At 34.2% G+C, this 10,413-nt stretch overlaps 1 pseudogene; it reads right to left on the bottom strand.

Annotated features, from left to right (window-relative positions):
• Positions 1-3,584: 3,584 nt before the first annotated feature.
• LOC145017402 (VQ motif-containing protein 4 pseudogene) lies at positions 3,585-4,603 on the bottom strand (annotated as a pseudogene).
• Positions 4,604-10,413: the final 5,810 nt, after the last annotated feature.

Here is a 10,413-nt window from a genome sequence, read left to right as displayed (position 1 = left end):
GCGTGAGACTTTGTGGATGGTTGAGCAATAGAACCACCCTTCTGATGTGATTCCTTATGAGATACAATATTAAAAGCAATTTTAACAGATGGAAGAGGTTCCATAAGCAAGATATGGCTCTTAACTTGGTTAAATGTATTTTCTAAGCCAAATAAAAATTGCATAAGTTTTATTAATTTTGAATGATTTTTAAACTGAGTAGCGGCTTCACATGTATATCCAGTCAAATTAACAAGACCATCAAGGTCTTTACACAAAGCATCAAGCTTACTGTGATAGTCTGATACATAAAAACCACATTGAGTATGAGATTTGATTTTTTTTATGAATATTAAAAATCAAAGAGCCATCAACTTTGTGAAAAGTATCACTCAGTTCAGACAAAATATCATACGCAATTTCAGCAGAAGCATGATTAGCATATAAGGACTCAGTAATAGACCCAAAAATCCAAGAACAAACAACAACATTAACATGTTTCCAATTATAGATTTTAACTTCATTTTTAAATAATTTAGGAAAGGCTTTGTCAACAAAACTTAGTTTATTTCTACCTTTGAAAGCCCTAGTCATAGAACTTCGCCATATTCTAAAAATTTTAGTACGAGAAAACTTGAAGCTAGTGATAGAAACAACACCATTATCAAATGGATGCAAGAACAAAAGATTAATGCAATCTATATGACAACCAGACCGAGTTTGTTCGACAAAACCGGTGTTTGTACTAAACCAGACTCTAACCAACAGTCCTTTGTTATCAATAAATTGTAGAAATCATAACACGCCAAAACAAATACACAAACTATATGAAGAAAGCCTATGAAAAATAACTTGAACAAACAAGAAGATAAGTGTGCGAAACTTACAATATTCCATTAACACGCTCTGTGTTACAGCAAAGTAGTTGATCGTTAGATCTATCACAATCGATTGAACCTAACATTGAAACGGATACGACATTTAAATGCCCAAGAATCACCAATGTTATAGAGCTCGTTTGCACATGTTTAGTGTTGGCCGAACATAGTTTCGCATTGGTCGTTAAATTAACAAGGTTAACCTAGGCATTTACAACTAAGCCCTTTGTTCACTGCTAAATCGATGACGAAGAACTACCATAGATGACAACCACCAAACAAGAAATCGATTGTAGCCAACGAAGACAATCATAAAAAACATAGAGAAAACAAAGATCAGAATATAAAACCGATCAATGCAACAAGAAAACACGGAAAAAAAAAAAATCAAACTTAGTGAACAAACCTTAGATGAACCGAAACAATCCAAATCCAGATCTCGAGACAAAAGAAAAGACAAACTACAAACGAGATGAAACTCGCTCTGATACCATGTTCAAAAACTCAAAGTAATCACAACATGAACAAATCTTTTTATTTATGAAAAAATAAGACTCGGTTGGTTTTCATTTACTTACAAAAGGAAAACTCACTACAAAATACACTCTCACTCGAACACAAAATCAATACAAGAAAATCATAACACCATTACAACTTTAGGAATCACGATGCATGCAAAGATTACAGATTGAAACCCTAAAGTTGAGAAAAACGAGAGAAACTTCAGACGCATAGATGAGTTGTGATGAATCACAACTACCATCCAACATGATAGCATGTTATATACTCCGGATCCACATGTTCAAGTATGGTTTAACCCAGAACAAATCCTGGAATATAACCAGTGTGTTTATGTAATTTCTATAATAGCGGGCCGCAGTCCCTATAGAAATGAAAACTAACAAAAACCACCCTGCATAATAAATAACTCACAGCCACTGCTTAACAAATTATATTTTTATCCTAAATATAGAAAAACCTTTCAATGTTAATCTTGCAATAAACTCGTAATATTTTTAACATGGGTACTATTTGAGATTCATGACGAAAATGTCAAAATTGTTGGCCCCACTTTTTATGTATACTCTTGTTAATTACGTTGAATTAAGTTATTCTAACTTCATATCGCACCATTTTGACATAATTTGACCGTCTGGCAGATAAAGATGTTTCGAACGCTTTCCCAAAATGTATCTCTTTTGATGGTGTCTTAGGTTGTCGAAATCCAAGCATTTGCTATGCTTGTTGTTGTTGTGGTTGGAAAAGTTGTTCGTATATTAAAAACTATTTGATAAGGTTGTTGGAAAAAAATGTATGACTTGTTGGAAAAGTGGTTGTTGTCATGGAAGCTTTGGAGGAAATTCATAAGACCACTTTGTAGTATATCTAAGCTCGGATATTGATATGACACGTTGTCTAAGGAAAATGATCCATCAAAATTTTGGTTCGGCTTGTTGATGGAACGTTGGGATTTCGTTCCACGGTCGAGGAAGAAAAAAATAGTACAATGAAATGATAGATTCATTGGCAAATTTTATTTAAAAAAAATTGATCTTTTTTATTCTCACTTTGGAGTCCTTCAACTGCTAGTCAAATCATGAAATTCTATCAACCCTCCCTATTTCCCTTTCGTGGTAAAACACAATGACAACCTAACGACCGTTACACAACACCCGAAGGTATTGTTCACAATCGTGGTTCGGATGCCACTTGGCCACGACGAGCTCTCGTGCTCAAAATGTCCAAAGGTGTTAGAAGTAGAGGTTGAGTAGGAAGCCCAATAGTCTTAATTTGTATATTTATATACATCCCTTTTATGTTAATGAGAAAGGTGGCAATTAGAGCCTAAACATTTTGATGATCTATATCGAAGTTTGAGATGCCAATGAAAAATGTGATGAAGTTCAGGATAAGTGTCGGTGATATTAATAGTAATTCGAAGTCCAATATTAAGAAATACGATTTGCCATTAACTATCTAACTCGATAAGAAGGTGGAGGTGGAGCTGAAAATTGGAAGCTTCAAACTAAAAAAAATAACGAATTAGTGTTGTTTGTAGAGGGAGTAAGGTGTAATTTAGCAACGAGGTTATTTTTAGTTCAAAATTGGTTCATATGTTGAATAAATTCGTGGGGTTTTAGTGTTTTACATTTATACATAGTTACCGTTAATAATAATGATAGATTTTATTAACATTGATTCCAACACCAAAAATAGTTATGCCGTTTAATTTCAATAATTATTATTACAAATATTCTTTTTAACACCAAAGCGTTGATAACCCGCATTCATTTGAAAGTCAAAACAAATTTAATGCATAATTATACATGAAAAAAACTCAGAATTCTTTTTTATTTTAATGATCCCAAAATAAATAAATATATATTTTTTAATTATTTTCAATCTAAATTTATCCATTCATGTACCAATAGAATCACATTACATGATTATACTTATATTCATTAGATTATCTTATTTTATCAGATAATTTATAAATAAAATCGCATCATTATCATTATAAATACATATATTGCTATTCAAGGAGGAAGCTTTTTTGTACTTCTATTTTCTCCATGTACGTTAACTACTTTTATTTGGTCTCTTAAACCCAGTTTAACTAAAAGACCTAACGTAATAAAATAAAATAAAAAGTCTATTTTTATTTATGTTAAAATTTTATAATAAACAACCATACTTTTATCACTAATTTGTATTATGTTTATATAGTAAGAAAAAACATATATATATTAAAGCAAAAACTTTAGAAGAACATCAAGAAATCAAAATTAAAATAGGAAATTAAAATCAAGTTTTCATTCTCTGAGAAAAATGGAATCACAGAGATCCAAATTGTACAATTGGAGCAAAAGATCTCTAACCTTTAAGTTTCAACAACCCATAATTATTGGTTATCTATGACGGCGACCCCGTAACCCGCGGCGACGTCACCGGAAACAGAGGTAAGAGCTGCGGCTCCGGCGTCCCTCGTGGTGTCGCCGCCCTAGGCGATGGGTGCAGGTAAAACCCCTTCTCCGCAATTGCCCTATCTTCCTCCGATGAATTCCCGATTGACGGAGACGATTTGTTAAATGGGTCTTCGATCAACGGCGTCACTGGACTGAGAACAAGCGACGGAAAATCCAGAATGCTCGGGGAAAGTATTTCATGGAATCGCGGCGATGACCCGTGCCCGAATTTAGGAACTGAATTCGGGTTTATCATCAACCCGTTTTTCAAGCTGTTCCGACGCTCGTAGAGCTTGAACCCTTGTTTCTTCTGTTGACCCGTTTTAATCGGAGGTATTGATACCTTCGCCGGAGCTGGATCTGGTTGTTGGGTTGGCTTCGATGAAGCATTTTTCGCGGTTTCCGAGGATCCTGTTAGCATCTGAACTACTTGTTTGAAGTTATTGGTGTCAGCTTGGACGAAAGTGGTTGGGTATGGATTGGGTTCGGATCTCGAAACGGGTTTCGGAGTTAATGGTGGGGTTTGTGTTGTGGCACCACCTCCACCGCCACCGCCGCCGCAGCCGGCATGTCCATTGCTGTTGCTACTGCTGTCGTGGCTGTTCGGAGAGTTAGCCGGAGATGGGTTTTCTCTCTCATGTAATCTTGAAGTGATTTCCATGGATGAACTGCTTTACAATTTTCTCTCGAACTTCAATTTCTAGAGAGAGAAAATTTTCTGGTGGTATTTTCTTTGTTTATCACTTTAAAGCCACACTTCCATCTTGCTTCTCTTTCACTTTATTATATAACCTTCTGTCAACTTAAGGTTCAATTTACACTTTACCCGCATCATGTTATGTCGAATGACAAATAAGTTCCTCAACATTTGATTATATATTTCTTTTGCTCTTTGTTTCAAGAATCACGTGTTTGATCACTCCTCTAGTGATAAACGTGTAGACTAGAACTCGATTTTTTTGATCCATTTTCATATGACTACGATGTATTTAAACGTGTAGACTAGAACTCGAATTTTTTTTATCCATTTTCATATGACTACGATTTATTTTCCTTATATGTTATTTTACAGGAAATTCATTAAACTAACTATTGTAGAAAAAATATTGGAGAACATAACTAATTTTTTTATATTTTTGAAAAATAACCCTTGACTCCGGAATATCGTATTTCGGAGTACTTATGGACATTCCGAAGATGATGGTGGTTGAGAGTAGTTTTGTTTGCAATCTAACACTTGTATGTTCTTGATTTGAAAAGTGCATTTCGAAGTTTACTCTGTAACGTACAGATATTCCATAATGTATAGATATTCCAGACTAATATTCTAGACTAATATTTTGTACTAAAGCTTGTGGATACTAAAAAAAACGAGTCTATATAAAAAAAACTTTTAGAATACCTATTTTTAAAATAAGACAATGGATACAGATCGAGGGATCTATGCACTATCTTGCTTCAGACAACACATGCATTAATGTATATATGAACAGTGATATCAACTTTTATAGGCTAATTTCGTTGATTACTTCCAAGTCCATATTACACAATAATCAAGTACAACTATCTTTTCGAATTCCTAAATCAAGTATATCTATATAGATTTTTGACGATAATGATGTTAAATATTTTTTTAGTTTTGTTAGTAGTATGACTCTTAATATAATATAATTGTTTGTTTAATAATGTTAGGGAAAGTGTTTTGAATCAATTTTTAGGGGAAATCGCTAAGGTGGCAATGGATATTTCGGTGATGGAAGTAACCAAATTTATAATTTATTACATATGATATTGAATCATGTTCCTTTTTATAATGAGCTTGTAGAAGCGGGTGATTTTAGGAATAAAGGTAAGGTTGTTGTTGATGGTGCTTTATCATTTAATGTTGAAGAATCTGCAAATGATTAGACAAAACTAATGATGTTGGTTGATCATGGTAATATAATTCCACATGGAGACTTAGTTGAACAATTCAAGAGCTTCACTAAATTTGTTGCGGGTGAAATTGAATTTGAAGAGGGGTAAACTAATCCCTGACAAGCCTAAAAACCCCAACACCCCAACATGAAAAGTACTCATATTGTTTTATTAGATTTTCAAGAAACACAAACCATTCATTGGGGGATACATGAACCTTTACCGTTGCCGAATTATCACAACAAAAACGTAAAGGCATTGTAGCCCATAATTATACTTTTTAAGTGAAGTTGTTTCAATTGTTCAAAATCAAAGAATATGTTAAACTTAACAAGGGATTAAAATATGTTACTGACGACTTCCAAATAAGATGATCAAATCTACAAAGTTTGAAGTTTTTTGCTTTGTGAAAATTTGTAAATAGAAGCTAAGTGTGGCACATATTTTTTTGACAGGAACTACTACGAGATATATAATGACCCAAAAACATCAACCTTTATGTCATAAGATGTATTTGGCGTAAATACACCCATGGGCGAACTCAAGTAGTGCAACGATAGTGTTTTTAGCTAGGTAATATATACACCTTTCTACATACTCAATTAGAACGGGAAATTTACAACTCTTGAGCAAAAAAGTAGTGAAGAAAAGTTATAGTTCACTTCGAGTCGGTCGAATTGATATAAAGATCATCGAAAATGAAGTTCATATGAGAATGTTGTCATTTGAAGTTGTGATCAAAGTATGTTGCTATTTCAAGATAGTCAACGAAAGTTTAAACCAACGGCCAACTTTTGAGTCACCGCGACATGGTAGTATACTTACCACGACATGGTATGATGTGAATCACCTAGACACATGTCAAATGCTGAGGGACACGTGGTAAGAGAAGGTGATATATGGCGAAAGTGGAATCTATTAATTAGCACGACGTGCTGAACATATGGTCATGACGTGGCACACATCAGAGTATAAATATGAGAGTTTTGGTATCATTATAGAGTTTTGGCGCACACACTCGGGAGAGTGTATAAGGAGGTGTTTCTTGGAAATCATTACCATTTTAACATACTGGTTTATGGTAGTACATGATACGATTTACGGGATCAACAGAGGTATATTTTATCTCGTTTTACGTTCGTACGTTTATGTAATTAGTTATAGAGGGTTTCTATACCTGAGTATGTGCTACGAGATTTCGTGAAGTGGTGTTATTATGAGCCTGATGATCAATTGTATAAGTTGAGCAGTAAAGGTTATATACCCTAATTTATCGAGATTTGTCGATTGAGTTAACAACTTGCGGGGTTAAGAGGTTAGTAAATTGTATTTGAAAATGTTACTAGTTAGGTGATAAATAGTTACCGAGTCTGGTTAGTGATCAGGTAAATGATCATTGTTGTAGATATAGTGATGAGATTAGACAATTTCTAATGAACTTGATATATTGTCCAAACAAGGTTGGACAAGTGATAAATGGGAAAGCAATGCTGAGGTGGAGGCCAAAATAGTAGTTAGGCTTTACTAACTAACCAAGTGAGTAACCTTACCTCTTTTTAGATTACATTTATCTAGATATGTGATAATTATTGTTCATATTCAAAATGGAGTATAATATTTGAATTGTTACCTATTAATATTATATGAGTTGAGTAATTGTGATAATTGAGAATTATAGTTGTCTGATGCTATATGAGTCATTAAATAAGATAATTGAGAATTATAATATTTTATTACTATTTGAGTTAATAAGTGAGTATGATTGAGATACACAGTGAAGTATAATGTTCAAATGAGTACATTCAAAATATAAAATATAGTATTAAAAGATGAATTATTAAACTACTATGTTTGAGACATGTAATTGCATATTACTATATGAGTTAAGGAGTGAGAATTACGAAGATAAATAGTCGAGTATTGTTATACGAGTTAATGAGTTGGTATAGTTGTAATATATAGATCCAGAGAGGTATAGAGGGAGAGAAAGAGAGAGGGAAGGAGAGAGAGAGAGAGAGAGAGAGAGAGAGAGAGAGAAAGAGAGAGAGAGAGAGAGAGAGAGAGAGAGATGAAGATAGAGATACAAAGATAAAAAAAGAGATGGAGATAGGGATGAAGATAGAGATGCAAAGATAATAAGAGCAATGGAAATAAAGATCCAAAGTGTGTGTGTGTGTGTGTGTATGTGTGTGTGACAGACATGGAGAAAGATACAGAGATAGAAGGAAATATGGAGATAGATATGCAGAGAATGAGAGAGATATAGTGAAAGAAAGAATGAAAGATAGTGATATAGAGATGAAAGATAGAGGTAGAAATACTGAAAGAGGTAAAGAGATAACGATGTAGAAAGAGATTGAGTATGAATAATGAGTCATAGAGTGTAAGTGAAAGGAAAGAGAAAGAGAGTAACTGCATAATGACATAAATAGAATAAAGTATAAGTATAGAGATAAAGAGATACAGAGGATGAGTGTTAAACCGTTGTCGCGCATGATTTAAGTAAATAAAATTTCAATAGTTGAATACACTAAAGGATATCACAAGGAAGCAGAGTTGAACAATCAGGGACACAACCTACACAACTGAATGGTCAATGTCTTTTTGCGTAAGGCATATACTACTCATTAAACAGAAAAATATGAAAAAGAGGGGGTTTTGATTAAAAACTAAAAATAAAATTTTTAGTGAAATTAACTAAATGAAATTCAATAATAAAAAAAAGAATTCAGTTCTGCTGCAACTTTCCTAATCATAGAATCAACTCAGATCTGGTTATTCAAAATGCGTTCTATCTAAACTACACCTTAAAAAAACTAATAGGCTCGAGTATAATCTTTTTTACCTAGTTAAATTAACCATTAACCGAAACAAGATCTTTAATTAACCCTAACTTTTTACTAACCATTTACATAAGCTCTTAATTTAGATTAAAAAAGTTGCATTAAGATATGTGTAAAACTTCCAGTAATATCCAACACTTCTCATAAGCTTGGAAAAAGAAAGGTATGAAATATCAGTTTATTGTATCACTCAGAAAATCAAAGAATTTAAAATTTTCAAAAAATCAACCATTAACCAACATTTTTTACAAAAAGAGTCATTGTTTCAAAAGAATTATTTCAAAATCAAAGTTTTCCCAAGACCAAGTGACATAAAACAGGAAGATGCACACAATCACGCCTTTGTTTTCTGTAACAACCCGTTATTTCAAGTCAGTAAAAATCGAGTTCTGCAACCTCTTTGAGAAAGGAATTAGAATATCATCGAAAAATGAAGTATTCAAAAACTCTATTTGGAGTACACTATGTGGTAGTTATCGTCTTAAGGTTTCCAAACATATAAATAACACAAAAATCCGAGTTATAACGAAGAAGTTATGATCATTCTAAGTTTTCCGACAAAAACCGGCAATACGAAGTTGCGTAAAAATGCAAAGTTTCAATAAAACACTTTCCGACCTTAGGTGTCTAAATGAAAGTCGTAGATATCGTTAAACTACAAACATGCATAAAAAGAACGCTCAAATCGGACATCGTATGAATAAGTTATGAATTTTTAAAGAAATTCCTTAATCACGTCATTTTAATAAATAAATAATAAAAATAATTCCGGAATTTTCCAACGGAATCTAAATGAAAGTTGTAGATCGTAGTCTCACCTTCACAGGGATATAAAGAACGTCAAAAACAGAGTTCGTATGAAGGAGATATGAATTTTCGAAGTTTGATAAATAATTTATATATAATTTTTATTAAAACTTCGGTATTATCCGAAGAGGAGTCAGCGTCCTCATCCGAGGTATGCGCTGCGTACCCCTGTACGCCCTGCGTACCCGAGGAGCTTGGCCTCAAACCGTCCACGTCGCCCTATGCGAGGCATCCGACCCGCCCGTCCGACCCGCCGTCCCGTCCGACCCGCCGTCCCATCCGACCCGACAGCCTGAGCCGTCCCATCCGAGGCCGAGGCAGTCGATGCTTCGGTCACGCATGACGTACGCGTACGCGCTGGGTACGAACGTACGCCCCGCGTACGAGGCTTCTCAGGCCCCCCTATAAATAGCATGCGAGGGTTCCCGGGAAAATGGCTCATTCTCTCTCCTTTTTCTTGCGTTTTACCTCGTTTTCCGTGCTCGCACTACCCCGAAGCCCTGGTCAATTTTTGCAAGTCCCGAAGGTCGATTTTACTCCCGAGGAATCCCGAGATTTCCGAGGAAAATCCATTTCCCGAGACGAAACTCTGCCCGGTTTTCCATCTTGCTATCTTCAAGCTTTCAAGTGAGTTCATACCCCTTTCAAACACACTTTAAATACATTTTAAATGCTTTTATACTCTTTTAGGGGGGGGGGGGGAATACAAGTAAACATACGGTTATTATCGTGTATTTTATAAAGTTTCACTTCACTTGTTTTATCGAATAAATCACTTGGAACTTATTTCTGTTATGGAAACTCTTGTCATACTTTGTGTGCATTAGAATTATACAAAGTATATAATGATTTCAAAGTACCTTTCATTGTTAAGTCGTTTTATACATTCTAAAAACTTATGATTTTGCTTTGTCAAACATTGTGAAAAAGGATAAACTTTGCATACAAAACTATCACTTTAATACAGGCTTAGTTGAGAATCCATGAGATGTGTATATCTTCAAACGTTACTTTTCTTTATTA

Source organism: Lactuca saligna, chromosome 9 (assembly GCF_052625555.1).
Source record: "Lactuca saligna cultivar CGN05327 chromosome 9, ASM5262555v1, whole genome shotgun sequence".
NCBI classification, from domain to species: domain Eukaryota; kingdom Viridiplantae; phylum Streptophyta; class Magnoliopsida; order Asterales; family Asteraceae; genus Lactuca; species Lactuca saligna.
This window is presented reverse-complemented; position numbering and strand designations above follow the sequence as displayed.